At 40.0% G+C, this 20,671-nt stretch overlaps 1 protein-coding gene and 1 long non-coding RNA gene across 11 annotated transcripts in view; one reads left to right on the forward strand and one right to left on the reverse strand.

Moving 5' to 3' along the window:
- Positions 1-14,509, forward strand: part of LOC140457051 (uncharacterized) — a 32,434-nt gene extending 17,925 nt beyond the window's left edge. The window contains exon 3 of the long non-coding RNA XR_011953313.1: positions 9,439-14,509. This is a non-coding gene — a long non-coding RNA (uncharacterized lncRNA). The remainder of the gene's footprint in view (positions 1-9,438) is intronic.
- Positions 1-20,671, reverse strand: part of LOC140457050 (spectrin beta chain, non-erythrocytic 1-like) — a 300,358-nt gene that overhangs the window by 231,037 nt on the left and 48,650 nt on the right. For 2 of the 10 annotated variants that reach the window (XM_072550995.1, XM_072550999.1), the window contains one exon: positions 5,017-5,137. The exons of the other annotated variants lie outside the window; for them this stretch is intronic. The gene's annotated coding sequence lies outside the window, so the exon portion shown is untranslated. Of the gene's footprint in view, positions 1-5,016; positions 5,138-20,671 lie in introns of those variants that run through there. 10 annotated transcript variants of the gene reach the window in all.

The following is a 20,671-nucleotide window of genomic DNA, read 5'->3' on the forward strand; positions in this document are numbered from 1 at the left end:
GATCTCAGCTATCTGTAAGAATAATAGGGTAGTTATGGTAGGGGATTTTAACTTTACAAACATCAACTGGGACTGCCATAGTGTTAAAGATTTCGATGGAGAGGAATTTCTTAAGTGTGTACAAGACAATTTTCTGATTCAGTATGTGGAGGTACCTACTAGACAAGGTGCAAAACTTGACCTACTCTTGGGAAATAAGGCTGGGCAGGTGACTGAGGTGTCAGTGGGGGAGCACTTTGGGGCCAGTGACCATAATTCTATTTGTTTTAAAATAGTGATGGAAAAGGACAGACCAGATCTAAAAGTTGAAGTTCTAAATTGGAGAAAGGCCAATTTTGACGGTATTAGGCAAGAACTTTCGAAAGCTGATTGGAGGCAGATGTTCGCAGGTAAAGGGACTGCTGGAAAATTGGAAGCCTTCAGAAATGAGATAACAAGAATCCAGAGAAAGTATCCAGAGAATCCTGTCAGGGTGAAAGGGAAGGCTGGTAGGTATAGGGAATGCTGGATGGCTAAAGAAATTAAGGGTTTGGTTAAGAAAAAGAAGGAAGCATATGTCAGGTATAGACAGCATAGATCGAGTGAATCTTTAGAGTATAAAGAAAGTAGGAGTATACTTAAGAGGGAAATCAGGATGGCAAAAGGGGGACATGAGATAGCTTTGGCAAATAGAATTAAGGACAATCCAAAAGGATATTATGGACAAAAGGGTAACTAGGGAGAGAATAGGACACCTCAAAGTTCAGCAAGGCGGCCTTTGTGTGGAGTCACAGAAAATAGGGGAGCTACTTAATGAATATTTTGCATCAGTATTTACTGTAGAAAAGGATATGGAAGATATAGACTGTAGGAAAATAGATGGTGACATCTTGCAAAATGTCCAGATTACAGAGGAGGAAGTGCTGGATGTCTTGAAACGGTTAAAAGTGGATAAGTCCCCAGGACCTGATCAGGTGTACCCAAGAACTCTGTGGGAAGCTAGATAAGTGATTGCTGGGCCTCTTACTGAGATATTTGTATCATCGATAGTCACAGGTGAGGTGCCGGAAGACTGGAGGTTGGCAAACGTGGTGCCACTGTTTAAGAAGGGCGGTAAAGACAAGCCAGGGAACTATAGTCTGGTGAGCCTGACCTATGTGGTGGGCAAGTTGTTGGAGGGAATCCTGAGGGATAGGATGTACATGTATTTGGAAGGGTAATTCGGGATAGTCAACATGACTTTGTGCGTGGGAAATCATGTCTCACAAACTTGACTGAGTTTTTTGAAGAAGTAACAAAGAAGATTGATGAGGGCAGAGCAGTAGATGTGATCTATATGGACTTCAGTAAGACGTTCAACAAGGTTCCCCATGAGAGACTGATTAGCAAGGTTAGATCTCATGGAATACAGGGAGAACTAGCCATTTGGATACAGAACTGACTCAAAGGTGGTGGTGGAGGGTTGTTTTTCAGACTGGAGGCCTGTGACCAGTGGAGTACCACAAGGATTGGTGCTGGGCCTTCTACTTTTTGTCATTTACATAAATGATTTGGATGCGAGCATAAGAGTACAGTTAGTAAGTTTGCAGATGACACCAAAATTGCGAGGTCTAGTGGACAGCGAAGAGGATTACCTCAGATTACAACAGGATCTGAACCAGATGGGCCAATGGGCTGAGAAGTGGCAGATGGACTTTAATTCAGATAAATGCGACGTGCTGCATTTTGGGAAAGCAAATCTTAGCAAGACTTATACACTTAATGGTAAGGTCCGAGGGAGTGTTGCTGAACAAAGAGACCTTGGAGTGCAGGTTCATAGCTCCTTGAAAGTACAGTCGCAGGTAGATAGGATAGTGAAGAAGGCGTTTGGTATGCTTTCCTTTGTTGGTCAGAGTATTGAGTACAGGAGTTGGGAGGTCATGTTGTGGCTGAATCAAGACATTGGTTCGGCCACTGTTGGAATATTGCATGCATTTCTGGTCTCCTTCCTATCGGGAAGATGTGAAACTTGAAAGGGTTCAGAAAAGATTTACAAGGATGTTGCCAGGGTTGGAAGATCTGAGCTACAGGGAGAGGCTGAACAGGCTGAGGCTGTTTTCCCCGGAGTGTCGGAGGCTGAGGGGTGTCCTTGTAGAGGTTTACAAAATAATGAGAGGCATGGATAGGATAAATAGGCAAAGTCTTTTCCCTGGGGTCGGGGAGTCCAGAACTAGAGGGCAGAGATTTAGGGTGAGAGGGGAAAGATATAAAAGAGACCTAAGGGGCAACTTTTTCACGCAGAGGGTGGTACGTGTATGGAATGAGTGCCAGAGGAAGTGGTGGAGGCTGGTACAATTGCAACATTTAAGGGGCATTTGGATGGGTATATGAATACGAAGAGTTTGGAGGGATAGGGCCGGGTGCTGGCAGGTGGGACTAGATTAGGTTAGGATATCTGGTCGGCATGGACGGGTTAGACCGAAGTGTCTGTTTCCATGCTGTACATCTCTATGACTCTATAATTCCACAGCCACAGGTCACTCACTATGAATAGTTTCTTCTATATTTTAAAAAGGAACTCATTCTAAACCACTGTTCAAAAGTCAAATGTTTATAGAACAGGTTGATTAACTTTATTATCCTTTCAATTATTCAATTACATCTGTTGAATGGCATTTGTTTAAATAATGACTACTTGAGACATCAGCATAAATAAGTTGCTTTCTTTACTGCCACGTTAGCAATACCAATACCCAGGCCATGGGGCCAGAGAAACTGGCAGCTACAGGAACATAAAGTTGCTTCAGCAACAGAAAGATAAATGTCAAGATCCAGGATGATGTCATATTGCCAACCATCAGTATTGACCCATCAAAAAAGTTTCAAGGCAGTCTGTTGCTTCAGCTTGGTGCATCTTTACAATTTTGAGGTTTCTCAAGGATTCTTGGGTCTGTAATTTTGAATTTAGGGTAAATAAAGGACTTGATGTGACCTGTTCTGAGTTTGCCCAGCAATAGGCACAAGTGGTCTGACTGTTAGTGATCAAAGGAAGGCTTAGATTGTTTTACTGAGAACAAAGTGTGATTTATTACACTTTTAGACAATGACAGCAGCCTCTTGGGTCTCCAAACATACAGAAAAATCTTATTGGTATTGCACTGTAAACAGGTGTACTGCAAACCATCCATTTACTTTTCAGATGAAAGGGAGTTCAGTCAAGAATTTATTCAGCCTTTTCTATCTAAATACAAAGTTAATGTGTTTCACATTGTTATGAGGAAGAGGGCAGAAGAAACTTGTTTTTGAGATTAGTTTACAGGCTTCTCTACAAATCAATGAATATCACGGACAAACAGGATAGTTTCAGTAAGGCTGCTTGACTTCACAAGATACTGCAGCAGAATGTGTGAGGAAGCAGTCTCTAGCCAAAAAGATGCATCCTGTAGCTATGTAACTCAGTTAATCAACATCACCATGCTAATATTCTACCTCCAAAACCACAGACTCTAATATTAGTAAGTAGTCTAATGTATGGAATCTATCAAATGCCTTCTGAAAATATACCTACAGCTTCCTCTTTATCTATGTCGCTTGCTGCCTCCTCAAAGAATTGTAGTAAATTTGTCAGACATGATTTCCCCTTCATGAAGCCACGCTGGCTCTGAACGACCATATTATGCATTTGTAAATGTTCTGCTTTTGCATTCTTTATAATAGACTCTTAACATTTTCTCAATAACAGACATATTAAGCTAATTGGCCTATCACTGTCTGGTTTTTGGCTCCTTCCCTTCCTAAGTAAGGTGCTACATTGTCAGTTTCCCAATCACCCATGACTTTTACAGAATCCAAGAAATCCTACAAGATTATAAACACTGTATCCACTACCTCTGTAGCCACTTCCTATAATATACATTCATTGTTTATGGTCCTGCTCTTTCTACATATGATGCTCCTTTCCCCAGCTCTATTCAAGCCAAACCAGACAATTGAGAGCTCTCTCCTCTGTTCATTACAAAACTGTTTCAAACACCACACAATGACCATCAGTAAGACTGTTTCCTCCTGCCTAACCTACATGCATCCCTACACACACATACACACACAAACACGCATGCACGCAAATAGCATGAATCAAGTATCAAAGCACTTTTTATCAAATTAGGTCCAACAAGTCAGTCCATTCCCAGGCTTAACCTTTCGCTTTGCTTGCCAAAATCCATCCCCAAATGTCTCACATGATGATTGTTAAGACTTATAACAGTGAATGATTGTCCACAAAACTAACATACTAAGAGTTTAGTGGGCTATGGGTCAAATGCTAGCAAATGGGATTAGATTAATTTAGGATGTCTGGTAAGCATAGACAAATTGGACGAAGGGTCTGTATGCTGTACAGCTCTATGAAAGTCCACCAATAATTTCTATTTATAAGCAAATCATTGTGCAATTTCAGACACTTTGGTCCATTAAGCCTGTGGCTTGTCCTACCCAGTAAAGGCAGGTAATACAGTAGTTATTTGGGAAAATCTATATCCACATTTTAGTCCACAGTTATAATTCAGATAACTGGCAGAATTGGTATATCCTTCTTGGATTTCAATGTATTACCCTCACTCATCCATACTGACAGGTAGACCTGTCTAGCTTCCTTTATCAGCACCATTTATTTGATCTGCATTTCAATTTCAAAAGATAAATAGAAGTTTGAAGTGGAATTTTATGAAATAATTTCAAAAATCAATGCTTCATTCTGCCATTATGCTCCATAATATGCATTCCCAGCAGATGAAATTTCATAAAATTATCTCTCATGTCCGTAGTTGATCAAGGATAAAATTTCATCACCCAACATTACTTACACTACATGAATCACCATCAGATCCTGGAAGATAGGTTATTTTAAACTCTGGATCGGCAAGAGGAGAAAAAGTTCCAGATCTACAACTTTAGTTTGGACTTTGCTGTGTGGCACAAGTGATTTAAGTGAGAGGAGTTATTTGAAGCAGTAAACTGACAAAAGCTGAGAAATCTCCCTTTACAACTGATTATCCACACCTTCATAAGAAGCTTGTCCAATAAATGATGATGACACTCTCCACTCTTTATCTGCATGAGTCACTTTGGTGTGCCTCCAAGTCAGTAGATTTCTCAACTGATCTGTTCCAACTGTCACATCCTGCCGTAAAGATGAAATCAGATGTAAGAAGCCCAACCAAGAAAGTCAGTGTTGTTAGTTCTACATTGCCTGTATACAACTTCAAACTTTCAGTACACTTCTGGTTGAGAGGTATGTCTCTGGGTGAAATTGCACTTCACAATACTATTCTGCAGCAATGCCTCAACCTACCCAAATCAACTTGCCAACAAGGAGCACCCTTTTCTCATGCAATATAAATTACTGTTTCCTCTATATTGTGGCATTCTTGCATCCGTCCTGATGAGTTCATAATGAAAAACTTCAACAGCATGTCTCTTTTTCCAGGAATATTCTATTCTTGTTCTGCATCTAGAGCTTTAGATACTTCTTTTTCATTCTTTGACTCTTGTTACAAAGGTGACTCTTAGAGGATTAAATATCCCCGTAGCTTGTATTGAGTATCAGTAAGTACAACAGTCTTGAGTGTTAAAGCTCAGTATCAAAGAACAGCACCACCTAACAAAGTACAATGGGTGAAAGACTGAAAATATTTGACAACCTAATTTGAAATCAGAGATTTTCAGTGAAAGTCATGAACAAATATAAGCTAATATTTCACATTTACAAAGAGAGTAAAAGGAATGGAATGATTTGGGGAAATACTGATATGAAGACTCATGTCAAGCAGAAGTAACAGCACAGGCTAGTTGGTTCATATGGTCTCTACATTCTGTATAATTATTTCTTCAGAAACAGACATACTAACACAAATCACATAAACAGACTGACATGGCCTCAATGTAATGTAAGGATGGAAGCTTCAAACTATGAAACATTTCCTTACTCCTGTGACAAAATTAGCTTAGATCATGTTCTTAAGCAGCATGTTTTATGGGTCATTTGACATGGGAAGGTAATACAGAGGAGACTGATTCTACTTTTACCTGGCAATCGTACACTCTCATTTTCCAACAAGGGATACTGGATAACAATGACATAAAGAAAGCCTGGTTGACCTCCCACCACCCCTCTCTAATCCAGGGGCACAAAGGCTAATTGCAGCAATAGTGTAATTGAGATCAGCGAAAACAGCACAGACAAATCAAAGGAAGGTCAAATCTCAGCTCCAAATACTCCAGTGTCACAATCACTGCAGACTCAAAATCATAAGAATTAGCAGGTATTTAATTACCCTGTATTACTTGAATCTGCTACTTTGAACAAAAACAGAAGTAACATTTAGCTATTGCAGCCTTGGATTGTCGAAAAACTCCAGGACAGTATGTAGTAATCAAGAGGAACTAATAGCAGAAAAACATTTTGCCCACAACAAACTGCACTTGAAATAGCTATTCATTCTCAGTCTGGAAGTACAACTGGGTGGTACATTATTAACATGGCTACCCACAGCCCCTCATAACGTTCACCTAAAGTCTTTCAGGCTATCAACAGTGCTCTACAAATGCATTCAACAAATCAGAATCAATCTCAGAAAAACATTACCAACATAATGGGTCAAATCATTCAAAATGCAAGCAGAGTTGGGATCAAAAGACCATAAAATGATAAGTTGTAGGAGCAGAAGTAGGCCATTTAGCCCATCAAGTCAGCTCTGTTATTCAATGAATGTTCTCTAATCTTCACATCCACCTTCAATTCTTTTATTCTGAATACTAAGAGCCCTTACGTTTGCATTTTTACCATTTTTTTGCCCCTTCGGCCCAATTAGCTACTGTTTTCTTATGCTTGAACACGCTGTCCTTTTCCTGTACCAATCTAGGTATCATTATCAAAATAGTTGCCCTCCGATGCCACCTTACCTTTTGGTTTCCTAAGTCTATGTAACACCTACTAAGCACAACAGCACCCCCCCCCCCCGCCGCCATCCCCCTAAACTCACTAATGCAAAACCCTTTTTACAACCCTAGTCATTCCATTTTCCAGGACACTGAGCACAGCACCGTTCAAGTGAAGCCCATCTGATCAAAACAACTTTGTTCCACCCCAATCAAGTGTGAATCTTAATTCCATCTATTTCTGGAAGAAAAAGTAACTCAGAATCAGGAGGTTCAGAATGAAACTGAGACTAGCTATTACAATTAGGCTCTGCAGTACATTCGAAGGGAAATGTGTTAGTTTGATTAAGCCAAACCAGTGCAGTGAAACCCACTTTCCACATTTTAGAGTCTCTATCAAGTGGAAATTGTGATTAACGCTACTCCCATAGGAACATTTAACCTGTAGTAAATTTCTCTCAATACTATATAAGCACACACATTTGAAAGAGCACTGACCTAATTTGAGTACAGACATTGAGTCAAATGTAAGATGTCTTTATTTCCATTGACTTCATCCCAAATCTGATTATGAGTTGTACCCACAACTTGAATGTGTCTGCACTAATAGCGGTGGGGGGCAAGTGTCCTGCTGGCCAAAAGGGATTGCAACATTTCTGTCCACAGACCTTTGCCACTTTCAATAATGCAAATAATACCTATCTATTCAATTAAAAGGCCTGTGTATATAATGTGACATCTTTTTGAATTAATAACCCTGAAATGTATTGTGAAATTCTGTGGAAGCCAAACTCACTCTCCCACTTCCCCTCTTGCCACATATAATAAACAAAATTGAACAAAAAAATTAAACAATACTGAATGAATGACTGATTACTTTTCATTAATTGTAAGAACAATATGTCTTGAAAAACTGTGCAACCGTGACCTGAAAATTCCTTAGAACTCTTTAGGGCATTGGGGATCCTGGATGGAAAACTGGCAGCAGATCTAACCAGAGTAATTAAATTGCTCAAATTATTTGTCCTAAGTTTTCTTCTGTCACTTGAGTTTTGAGCTGCTGAAAGCATTTAGTTAGAATTAATAGTTAATACATAACACTAAACTCGTATAACTGCCTGTGTCTATGTATGTATACACACAACCGATTACATGCATGTGTTTACATGAGAAAACAAAATATAGTCATTATTCCCAGACTATTCCAGTAGACCAGTGGACCAGGACTACTAACACTGCAGAATCTGTACTTTTCTATATTCTATATTCTATAAGAGCCAGTTATGAAAGGAGAGAAAAAGGAAAGACGAAGGTTTGAGGGCTGTTTTGGCAATGATAAACTAGATAAGGCATGTCAGAAAATATGCAATGTTAATATTTAAAGAATGAATGCATATATTGCAACAACCATATATTCTTCTTGCTGAAAGGACAGGGAAAAGTAGGCAAACCATATCTAATAAAATAAATTAACAATAGTATTAGATTCAACATTGTGTCATATGAAGTAAAATAGCAAGCCTGAGGACTTGGAGCAGTAGAAGTCAGCAAGAGTTTGAGTAAGAGGGCAAAAGATAGATTATGAAAGCAACTTGCAAAGAATATAAGCTTCTATGTGTATGTAAAAAGAAAATGATTCATGTAGATGAATATCCCCTTACAGCAGGACCGACAATCAAAAACAAGGAAATGGCACAGCAATTAAAGAACTACTTTAATTTATCGAATCACAGAATCCCTTGTGTGGAAGAAGACCATTCAGTCCATTAAGTCCAGACCAACCCTTCAAAGAGCGTCCCATCCAGACCCAAGCCCACCTGACCCTAGTCCTGTAACCTTGCTTTTCCCATGGCTAATCCACCTAGCCTGCACATTCCTGGATACTAGGGGCAGTTTAGCATGGCCAATCCATCTAATCTGCATATCCAGAGCACCCAGAGGAAATCCACATGGACACGGGGAGAAAGTGCAAACTCCACCCAGACAGTTGCCTAGGTTTGGAATCAAATCTGGATCCCTGGCACTGTGAGGCAGCAGTGCTAACCACTGAGCCACCATGCTTTCTTAGAAGAAGACACAAATAACTTCCTACATATTCTAAGGAAGTAAGAGTCTTTTGAGTAGGAGGAATTGAAGATTAGTATTAGTTGAAAAAAAAGTGCTGGAGAAATTAGTGGGTCTGAAATCTGGTAAAATCCTAGGGTCAGATCAGCTACATCCCAGATTACTAAAGGAGGTGGCCATGGAATTAGTGGACATATTGGTTGTTCTGGAGATTCTGGAACAGTCCTGGAGATTGGAGGGTGGCTAATATAACCTCTGTATTTAAAAACAAGAATAATCTGGGATAAAGGGGGTTATTTTACCAGGAAACGTTGGAGAAGTTGAGCCTGTATCGATGATGTTTAGAAGGAGAGGTGAAATTAATGAAATATATAAGATCTTGAGGGGATTTGGTGGGATGGATTCTGAGAAGATGTTTCTTTCTGTGGATGAGTCTAGAACTAGGGTTCTCCCAGTTAAAATGACTTTTTTCTCTCTCAGAGTCATGAATCTATGGAATTCTTTTCCCCAGAAGAGGTGGAAGTAGAATCATTGAATATTTTTAAGGCAGAAGATTTTTAAGTAACAAAGGAGTCAACGGGCAACAAGAGCTGAAGCTACAATCAATGCAAGCCGAGATCTTCTTGAATGGCAGAACAGTCTCAGGGAGTGGAATGGCTGATTTCCACTTATAATTTATCTGTTCATAAGTCAGCCTCAGTGGAGAGAGAAATATTACAGCTGAATGAACTTTGATGGAAGCTAGAAAGTATAAGAGGCAGAGAGAAGGAGACAAAAAAGAAACAATAGGGAAGATGCATGAGCAAGGTGGAAGGCAGAAGAAATTAAATGATGAAAGGAATTATGGAACAAAACAAAGGAGATCATAATGGGATAAGTAAAGAGTCAAAAGATGGATCCAGAAGGAATATAAATTAATAAAGTACAGCTATTATCCAGGAAAGAAAACTGGGATAAAGTTTATAATCTAAAATTTTTGATCAATAAGCCTGTGGTGGGTACTATGACTAGGGCCATCATTCATGAGAAAAAATGCTTTAAATAAATAAGATGCATTCCAGTAAAGGGTGAACCATTCTTGTATATAGGCAGCAAAAGAAGAGAAACAAACTCCCACATCTCAGGATACTCAAGTTAAAGAAACAAACAATTCAATTTATATTACACACAGAACAAAAGAACAGCTGGATGAATTTATGCCTTTTAATCCACTGGCACTCAGATTGGTTAAACTGCATTCCCTGATCTTAGGATGTCCTTGACAGCCCTGCGATCTGCTGCCAATAATTATACTGTGCATTTTGTAGTTTGATTTGCTCTAGTAAATTTTACAGCACAACTTACAGATCTGGTTTCTCTTAATTAACTTACGTTAAAGATACATTTTGCAGCAGGATTCAGAGAGATGGTATGTTAACATCACTTTATATACATCTACAGTTAGATTAACTGAAGTGTCACCGAAATAGTGATCAGGGCAAAAAACCTGAATGATTTTCCCTTCACTTACTCAGCTCCATCTAAGGACAATTCTAATATCTTTACTTTAACTCATTAAAAAGATGTGGATTTTACTGGCTGACTTGTCATTTATTGCCCAACCCAAATTACCTTTGAGAAGGTAGTGATGAACTGCCTTCTTGAACTACTTCAGTCCCATTTAGTGTAGGGACATTCACAAAACTTTTAGGGAATGTGTTCCAGGATATTCACACCGTGACACAACAAAGTAAAATTTGACCCAAGCTGCATACGAGATTTTACAGCAGGTAACCAACACCTCAATAGAAGAGATAGGTTTAAGGAGTGTCTTAAAGGACGAAAGAGGATTAGAGAGGTGGAGAGACTTAGGAAGGGAATTTCAGAATTTAAGGCTCTGTAGTTGAAGATGCATAAGCCAACTGTGCAGCCATTCATTTCAAAGCTGCTCAAGGGATCAGAACAAGAAGAATGCCGATATTTTTGAGGATTATGAGGCTGGAAGAGATTACAAAATTAGGGAGGAAGCATAATGGGATCAGAAAACAAGAAAGTGAATTTTAAAACTAATGCTTGATTAGGAACCAATTTATCTCAGATTGTACAATCTGTGGTTGGGAATTTCACGCGAGTTAGGATATGAGCAGCAAATTTTGGGGTAAAACATAGCTGGCCAAGAATAAGTTGGAATAGACTAGTCAAGAAGTAACAAAGATACAGATTTCATCAGCAGTTAGTTGAGGCAGTAATAGAGTCAGAAAAGTTACACAGCACACAGACCTTCTTCCTTAATGTTCAATTCCTGATTCTAATACTTAATAATTATCCTTTTTGATCATGGAATTTGAGCACTGAACAGAAGTGCTGGGAAACACAGCAGGACCTGGCAAGATTCTCAAGGCAATAAAGTTAGTTTTCCAGATCTAAAGAAGGTCATTCTCGCAAAGTAATGCAGTTTGAAACATAAGCAGATTTGTAGTTATACAGCCAAGGAACATCAAATAGCCCCAAGTCTAACAACCTCACTTAAGCAGGTCACAAAAAAGGCTAACACAGCAAGAGAAACATCTCTCTCTGGAGCAATGAAAGATTCAGTTCTAATGTTGAGGCTTGGGAACAATTTTCAACCCAACTGCTCCTCTTCTGAAGGAACGAGTTGAAGTTGAGTCACATCCACTCAGAGCAATGACTCTGAAATGTCTCAATCAACTTTTACTCAAACATTTGAAGTCTTATCAGCAAAAAGAGCAGACTATTCAAAAGCTGAATTTCATTTTCTCCTTAATAATATTCACCATAATGCTGTGGCAGGGGTCATAAATCATAAGGCAATAAGACATAGGACAAGAAGTTAGGCCATTCAGCCTATTGAGTCTGCTCCGCCATTCAATCATGGCTGATAAGTTTCTCAACCTAATTTTCCCGCTTTCTCCCCATAACCTTGATCCTCAAGAACCTATTTATCTCAGTCTTAAATATACACATTGACCTGGCCTCCACAGCTTTCTGTGGCAATGAATTCCACAGATGCACCACTCTCTGGCTGAAGAAATTTCTCCTTATCTCCATTCTAAAATGTCTTCTCTTTACTCTAAGGCTATGCCCTCGAGTCCTAGTCTCTCCTACCAATGAAAATGTTTTCCCAACATCTACTCTGTCCATACAGTATTCTGTGTGTTTCAATTAGATTCCTCCCTCATTCTTCTACAGTCCATCAAGTATAAACCCAGAGTCCTCAAACATTCTTCACATGTTAAGCATTTCATTCCTGGGACCATTCTCGTGAACCTCCTCTGAACACACTCCATGGCCAGTACATCCTTCCTGAGATATGGGGCCCAAAACTGTGTACAATACTCTGAATGTGGTCTGATCAGACCCTTATAGAGCCTCAGAAGTACATCCCTGCTTTTATATTCAGGCCCTCTCAAAATCAATGCCGTCATTGCATTTGCCTTCCTAACTACTGACTCAACCTGCAACTTTACCTTGAAAGAATCCTGGACTAGAATTCCCAAGTCTCTGTGCACTTCAGACTTCTGAATTTTCTGCCCATTTAGAAAACAGTCCATGCCTCAATTCTTCCTACCAAAGGGCATGACCTCACATTTCCCATGTTGTACTAAACCTGCCACATTTTTGCCCATTCTCCCAACCTGTCCAAATACTTCTGCATCCTCCCTGCCTCGTCAAAGAATTCTACCAGATTTGTCAGGTATGACATTCCCTTGATGAAACCATGCTTGTCCTATTTTACTATATGCTTCCAAGTATTCAGAAATCGCATTCTTCACAATGGATTCCAGGATCTTATCCACAAATGAGGTTAGGCTGATCGGTCTGTAATTTTCTGTCTTTTTAAACAGGGGTGTCACGTTAGCGATTATCCAGTCCTCTGGGACCCTCCCTGATTCTAGTGATTCCTGAACGATCACCATTTCTTTGCCCACTCTCCTAACTTGACCAAATCCTTCTGCAGTCTCCCCAGTCTCAATGCTACCTGTCCCTCTTCCTATCTTTGTATCATCTGCAAACTTAGCCAGAATGCCCTCAGTTCCTTCATCTAGATCATTAATATATAACGTGAAAAGTTGTGGTCCCAACACTGAGCCATGAAGAACACCACTTGTCACCAGCTGCCATCCTGAGAAGAACCCTTTTATCACCATTCTTTACTTTCTGCCAGATAGCCAAGCTACTATTCATGCAAGCACCTTGCACCTAAGACTATAGGCCCTTATCTTACTCAGTAGCCTCCTGTGCAGCAACTTGTCAAATGCCTTCTTGAAGTCCAGGTAGATAACATCCATTGGGTCTCCTTGGGCTAACCTGCTCATTACTTCCTCAAAAAATACTTCACAATGGATTCCAGGATCTTATCCTTGACTGAGGTTAGGCTAATTGTCTGTAATTTTCTGTCATTTGCCTGACTCCCTTTTTAAACAGGGGTGTCACGTTAGTGATTTTCCAGTCCTCTGGGACCCTCCCTGATTCCAGCAATTCCTTAGAGATCACCACTAATGCCTCCGCTATCGCTCCAGCTATCTGCTTTAGAACTCTGGGGTGTTATCCATTTCGTCCAGGTGATTTATCCATCTTCAGGCCACTAGATAAGGATTAGGAATACGGACCATATCTGACCTTTACTTTCTCATAGATATGTGCATCAACAGCAAGGATCCAGGTATAACTTCAGTAAAGCCCACTACTGCATTCCCTGTATAGCATGGCTGTGTAGCAAAATTCCAAACAAACACCATCTATGTTTGCTGACAATACCACTGTGGTAGGATGGACATCAAACAATAATGAGTCAAAATACAGAAAGGAGATAGCGGGCTTGGTGAAGTGGTACAATCATAACAACTTCTCTCTCAATGTTGGCTAAACAAAAGAACTGATCATTTACTTCAGAAAGAAAGGAGGAGAACACACTCCTATCTATATCAAGGGAGCAGAGGTTGAAAGGGTTGAGAGCATCAAGTTCATAGGCATAATGATAACCGACAATCTGTCATGGACTTCACAAGTAGATGCGATGGTCAAGAAAGCACAACAATGCCTCTACTTCCTCAGGTGGCTTAGGAAATTCGGCATATCCATGACTCTCACCAACTTCTACACATGCACCATAGAAAGCTTACTATCAGGGTGTATAACAGCCAGGTACAATAACAGCTCTGTCCAGCACCATAAGGAACTACAGAAGGTGGAGTGTACAGTGCAGACCATCACAGAAGCCAAGTTTCCCTCCATAGACTCCATTTACACTTCTTGTTGCCATGGAAAGGCTGCCAACACCATCAAAGACCCCTCCCACCCCCGCAATGCTCTCTTACAACCTCTTCCATCAGGCAGAAGATACAGAAGCTTGAATACACGCGCTAACAGGTTCAAGAACAGCTTCTTCCCTGCTGTTATCAGACTGATGAATGGATTAACTTCAAGTAATGTTAATCTTGTTCATGTTGATCTTGCTTTGTGCACCTCCTGTGCAGTGTAATCTGTATGCCTCGCTCTGTCTAAACACCCTGTAATCTGTATGTCCTTGCTTACTTTGGTCTGCCTATACTGCTTGCAAACAAAACTTTTCATTGTACTTAGATACACATGACTACAATAAATCAAATCAAATCAAATCAAACTGAGTTTGGCCAGTTTTGTATAGACAAAAGGTTCAGCCTGACACCTTCTTGGTCTGTGTAACATTATGTGATGCATGTGCACATTAAGAATCAGGGTCATTATGATATTCCTGTCATGATAAACAACCACAAAGTCTTTTGCAATCTTCCGCAACCAAACTCACAGAGGCATAAAGATTCAGTGAACACTCCCATTTGGTTACTTTTGCTAACACTGCCTGGAAGCAGCTGTAGCCAAATATCAAAAAGTGCAGCCTCTTAATATTTATACAGAAATGTTGCTCATTCATTCTTGGCTATGGACATCAGTGGATGGCCCAAAGAAATAGGATAATAATAGCCTCTGACAGCCTAGCATTAATTGGTTACATATCTGAATTCCCTGAATAATCCTGCGGTTAATTGGCTAAAGCCCCACTGTACTGTATTATCATCCATAGGGACTGAACACACAGCATAAAAAAGATAAAGTGCTGGGTTATCAGAATTTTTCATTATTCTGATCTAAATTGTGCAAACCAAACCTGATTACAGTGCACCTCTTTGTCCCTGTTAGATTTCAATCTATTCTCTTTTTATCCACATTTTAAGCTCTTGAAAGTGGAGTCCTGCAAGAGTTGGGCAATTCTTTTACTTTGTTGTTTCTCTGGCATCATAGAAATTTACAAGACTTTTTGACACATCATTTCTGTGCTGCCTGAAAAGAGTTATCAGGCCTAGTCTCACTCTTCAGCTCTTGATCCATATTCTTGTAGGCTATGGGAATTCATGTCCATATCCAAGGGCTTTTAGTATTCAGAAATGATTTCTACTCTATTTTAGTAGCATGTTGATTAGATCTATTTCCTGAAAAGTTGGAACTCTGTTGATGGCATTTAAACATTTCAGGGAGGCTTCCAATGAAAGAAGTGCCAATATGCATTTACCAAAATCAATCTGATCTTACTGGCATTACAACTACTGAATCCCTTCATGGAAGGTTGTTCCTCTGAATGCCTCTGATAGTAGGTCACCCACAAAAAGGAATTAAAAGAAAGAAGCAGAACTATCCAAATGCCAGGTAGACAATAGCTCTCTGCAAGTTTTTTTGGAAACCTATAAAGATACTTGCTATGCAAAATAAAAACAAATAAGAATGAGTTAGTGTAACTGTGGCTTCCATTGAGTAATTCTCCAAATGGTTAACAAGTTGCCAGTTCATATCAGAAGACTGAGTGCTATATTTTAAACTGAAAATTAACCAGAACTATTAGATAAACAGGAAGCCAAAAATGCAACTCTAGGGACTAAGGGAGATGTTTGCAACTCCAGTACAATGAGGTTGAACCAAGAACAGGTGCTCTTTAAGAGAAAATAAATGTTTCCGAGTACTGATCCTGACAAGCCATTTGGTTGTCAGAGATCAAGCAGATTGCTAGAATGTAACAAACAAGATGGACAGGATCTCGTGGCACAGTGGTAATATTCCTACCTCTGACCAGGATGCCAACGTTCAAGTTGCTCCTGCTCGACAAATGTGCAATACAATCTCTGAACTGGTTAATGAGAAAATATCAGCAGACAAAATGAAACAATCAGAAGGAAACTCAAACGCAACATTTTTAAGAACATAAGATTAACAGTTGTTATACTTACATCTTTAACTTTTTTTCCTACTTTTTAGATTTCCCTGTTTCATGCAATATTCCCAAGTGCAGCGAGTGGCAGGAAGCCTGTTTCTTTGTACCTGTCACTCTTCAACAAATCATCAATGCAAAACCAGACCAGTTCTGGTTGATTTGTATTTTGTTTTCGGATTGCAATGTCAGTTTAAATCCAGTCAATGGAGAGGTAATGGCCTTGTGGTATTATCACCCAGCTACTAATTCAGAAACTCAGCTAGTGTTCTGGGGACTCAGGTTCAAATCCCACCATGGCAGATAGTTGAATTTGAATTCAATTAAAAAATCTGGAATGAAGAGCTTAATGATGACCATGAAACCACTGTCAATTATTAGAAAACCCTATCTGGTTCACTACTGCCCTTTCAAGAAAGAAACCTGCTATCCTTACTTGGTCTGGCCTAAATGTGGCTCTTGTGGCTGACTCTTAGCTGCCCTCTGGCAATTAGGGATGGACAATAAATGCAGGCCTAGACCAGAAATGCCCACATCTCATGAGTGAATACATTTTAAAAACTAATGGAAATGTCCATGGCCAAACATATTCAGCTGCTTCAATGGCCTTCCCTATATTATAAAGTTAGAGGTAGGGGTATTTGCTGATGATTGTGTACTATTCCACACTGGACTCCTCAGATACTGAAACAGTCTGTGTTCCTCAAGCAACAAGACCTAAACAACATTCAAGTGGCAAGTAACATTCACACCAAACAAGTCACAGGTAATGACCATGTCCAAGAAGAGAGAAACCAGTAATCTCCCCTTGACATTCAATGGCATGATCTTAGTTGAAACCCCCAGCATCGACCGTCCTTGGAGTTACCACTGACTAGAAATTAAACAAGACCAAACATGTAAATATAGTCATTACAACAGCAAGTTGGAAGCTAGCAATTCTAAATTTTGAGTATTTCATCTCCTGATTTCCCCAAAGTTTGTCTACCATTTACAAAGCACAAGTCAGGAGAGTTATGAAATACTTTCCAGTTGCCTGCAGGACTGCAGCTCCAACAACAGACAAAAAGTTCCAACACCAAGCAGCTCACTTGACTGGCATCCCATTTAACATCTTCAAAATTCAGTGTCTACCACCAACATACAGTGGCAGCAGTGTGTACCTTTAAAAAGATGCGTTGCAAGAACTAGCAAAGATTCCTTCAACAACACCTTCCAAACCCACAGCCTCTATCACCTAGAAAAACAAGGACAACGGACACATGGCAAGTTACTATCCACCATTGCCCTCCAAGGCATACATCATCCTGACTTGGAACAATATTGCTATTCCTTGACTATTACTGGGTCAAAATTCTTTCCTAACAACACTGTGGGTGTACCTTCAACAAACAGACTGCAATGATCTTAGAGGGAACCTCTCCCCCACCTTTTCAACGGCAAGGAGGGATAGTCAGCAACACCCACATCCCACATAGAAATGAGTTGATAGCATTGTGGTAATGTAGTAATCCAGAGACCCATAGTAATACTCTGGGAATATGGATTCAAATCCCAGCAGGTGGGACTAGGTTAGTTTGGAATTATGTTCGGCATGGCCTGATTGAACCAATGGGTCTACTTCCGTGCTGTATGACTCGAACGGCTGGTGCAATTTAAATGCAAATAAAACATCTGAAATATAAAGCTGGTCTAAGTAATGGTGAAGATGAATCTATCATTGTTGTTGTGAAAACCCAATTGGTTCATTAATGCCTATAATCATAGAATCCCTACAGTGTAGAAGCAGTCCATTTGGCCCACTGAGTCCACACTGCCCCTCCAAAGTGCATGTCCAATCCACCTAATCTGTACTGTGGGAGGAAACCGGAGCACCCAGAGGAAACCCACGCAGACACAGGGAGGATGTGCAAACTCCACACAGACAGTAACCCAAGTATGGAATCGAACCCACATCCCAGGCGCTGTGGGGCAGCAGTGCTAGCCACTGAGCCACCATGCTACCCTAATGAAGAAAAGAACAGCAATGGCTGAGTTCAAGGGTTCATTGTTTTATCTCTTGGGATACATCACAAAAAGCTTAATAAATAATGGATTCACAAAGTAAGTCTTAGCCTTGCCACACAACATGTAAGATCATCCAGCTAAGCTGCTGTTCTCAATACTATTTATCTCGGACCAAAATATAAATGCACCAGCTGGCATACTAGCCTTGCTTGAAGGCAAAATATATGGTCATTTAAGGGATATATACTGTACTGTCTGACATTTAAAAGTTATCGAGGAAGAATCCATGTTTGAGAGAACAATTAGTTAAAATATTGATAACAGTAATAAGCCATGACATAAATATTATAGTGGTTGCTACAAGAACATGATGTTCTCCTGATCAGCATTGCTTCCACTGAACTCAATAGCCACCTCCTCCAACATTAGCACAAGATGACTGCTTTGGGCACTATCTACAGAATGCACTTCAATAACTCACCAAAGTTACTGTAACTTGAACCTCCCTCCCTTGTGACCTCTACTACTAAGAAGGACAACAGCAAAAATGTCATGGGAACACCGTAACCTCCAAGTCACACATTAGCCCAACTTGGACATTTATCAGCATTCCTGCATTGTTGCTTGATCAGTATCCTGGGTACTTCCTAATTAACATAATTGTGAAAACACCAACAGCACAGAGACTGCAGCAGTTCAGGCAGAAAGGCCACTACCACTTTCTTAGGGTAACTGGGAACAGTATCAAAGTCTTAAACCTATCAAGAACAAAATAAACACTAAGGACAACTAGGTTCAGAAATCGTGTTCTACAGTACTACTTTATTATTCCAAAAACTTCTTAAAATCCCTTATTCCAGATATTTCCAAGTATTTATGAATCAAATCTTACACGGAAAGTGAAGTTAATCAACAGGAAAAGAAACTTAACACATGCAATGAATCACAAAATCTGTCTGACTTTTATCACACCTTTTTAATTACAACTGAGTTTGTGAGTGACAATTTCACTGAGAATCACAGAACAAAGGACATAGAACAATTCAGCACAGGAATAACAGGTCCTTCTGCCCTCCATGCCTGCGCCAACACATTTTGCCCTTCCATACTAAAACCATGTTCACTTACAGGATCGGTATCCCTCTATTCCCTTCCTATTCATGAATTCATCCAGGTGCTTCTTGAATGCTGCTATTGTGTCTGCTTCCATTACTTCCTCTGGCAATGCATTCCAGGAACTCACCACCCTTTGTGTGAAAAACATGCCTCATACGTCTTTTTTAAACTCACCCCTGGCACCTTGAACCTGTACCACCTAATAATTGACCCCTCCGCTCTGGGAGAAAGTGAGGACTGCAGATGCTGGAGATCTGAGTCGAAGAACGTGGTGCTGGAAAGGTACAGCAGTTCAGACAGCATCCGAAGAGCAGAAGGATCGATGTTTCAAGCATAAGCCCTGCACCCATAAGCCTCATACTTTCCATTCTATCCACGCCATTCGCAATCTTATAAACTTCTTTCAAGTCACCCCCAACATCTTGCGTTCCAGCAAAAACAAACCCCGTCTATCCAACCTTTCTTCGTTGCTAAAATCTCCAGACCAGGCAACATCCTGGTAAACCTTTTCTGTACCTCTCCAAAACATCTATATCCTTCTAGTAGAGTGGTGACCAAAACTGTATGCTATATTCCAAGTATGGCCTACCTACAGTTCTATAAAGCTGCAGCATAACTTGCCTATCTTTATACTCAATGCCCCTTCCAATGAAGGCAAGTATGCCATATGCCTTTTTTACTACCACAGCTTCAATTCCCTCAAGTTTGAGTTCCTGACACCAAACTTTATGCAGATGTACTAAGCAGATCCCAATTTCTTACCTGAATGGAGCAAGGGAAATAAGAAGAAAGCTTGTCACAGTTCACCTGTGATCACTCTGCAACAAGATGTGATTCAGTGCACTGGGGCTAAGTGCAAGGCTTTGCATCAAATTCTGAGCAGGTTCTGTACATGATCTATTTACTCACTGAATTAGAGTTCATGAGATATCTGGATCTTGACCAGAACCACAGTTCTTCTTGGTTTATAATTCATTCCAAAGCCTCCCTCTTCTCTTTCTTTTCTCTCTTCAGCCTTGTGATCCCCTTAAAGTCCCTGAGCTTCACCAACCTTGGCCTCCTAAGCATCTCCGATTTTGCTCGCTCTACCACATGCCTATGATGGGCTGGGGTCCAAGCTGTGGAATTCCCTCCCTCAACATCTCCACTTTTCTCTCCTTTTACAAATCACTCCTTTAAATTTAACACTTTAGCCAATTTTCAAACTAACATGTAGTATGAGCCAATATCAAACTTTGTTCCGTAAAGCTCCTGTGAAGTACCTTCAAACATTTTACAACATAAAAAACTGCATAAATACAAGGTGTTGTTGAAATACATTGATTTCATGCACCAGTCAAATCTAAATCC

This window comes from Chiloscyllium punctatum, chromosome 31 (genome assembly GCF_047496795.1).
Source record: "Chiloscyllium punctatum isolate Juve2018m chromosome 31, sChiPun1.3, whole genome shotgun sequence".
NCBI lineage: Eukaryota > Metazoa > Chordata > Chondrichthyes > Orectolobiformes > Hemiscylliidae > Chiloscyllium > Chiloscyllium punctatum.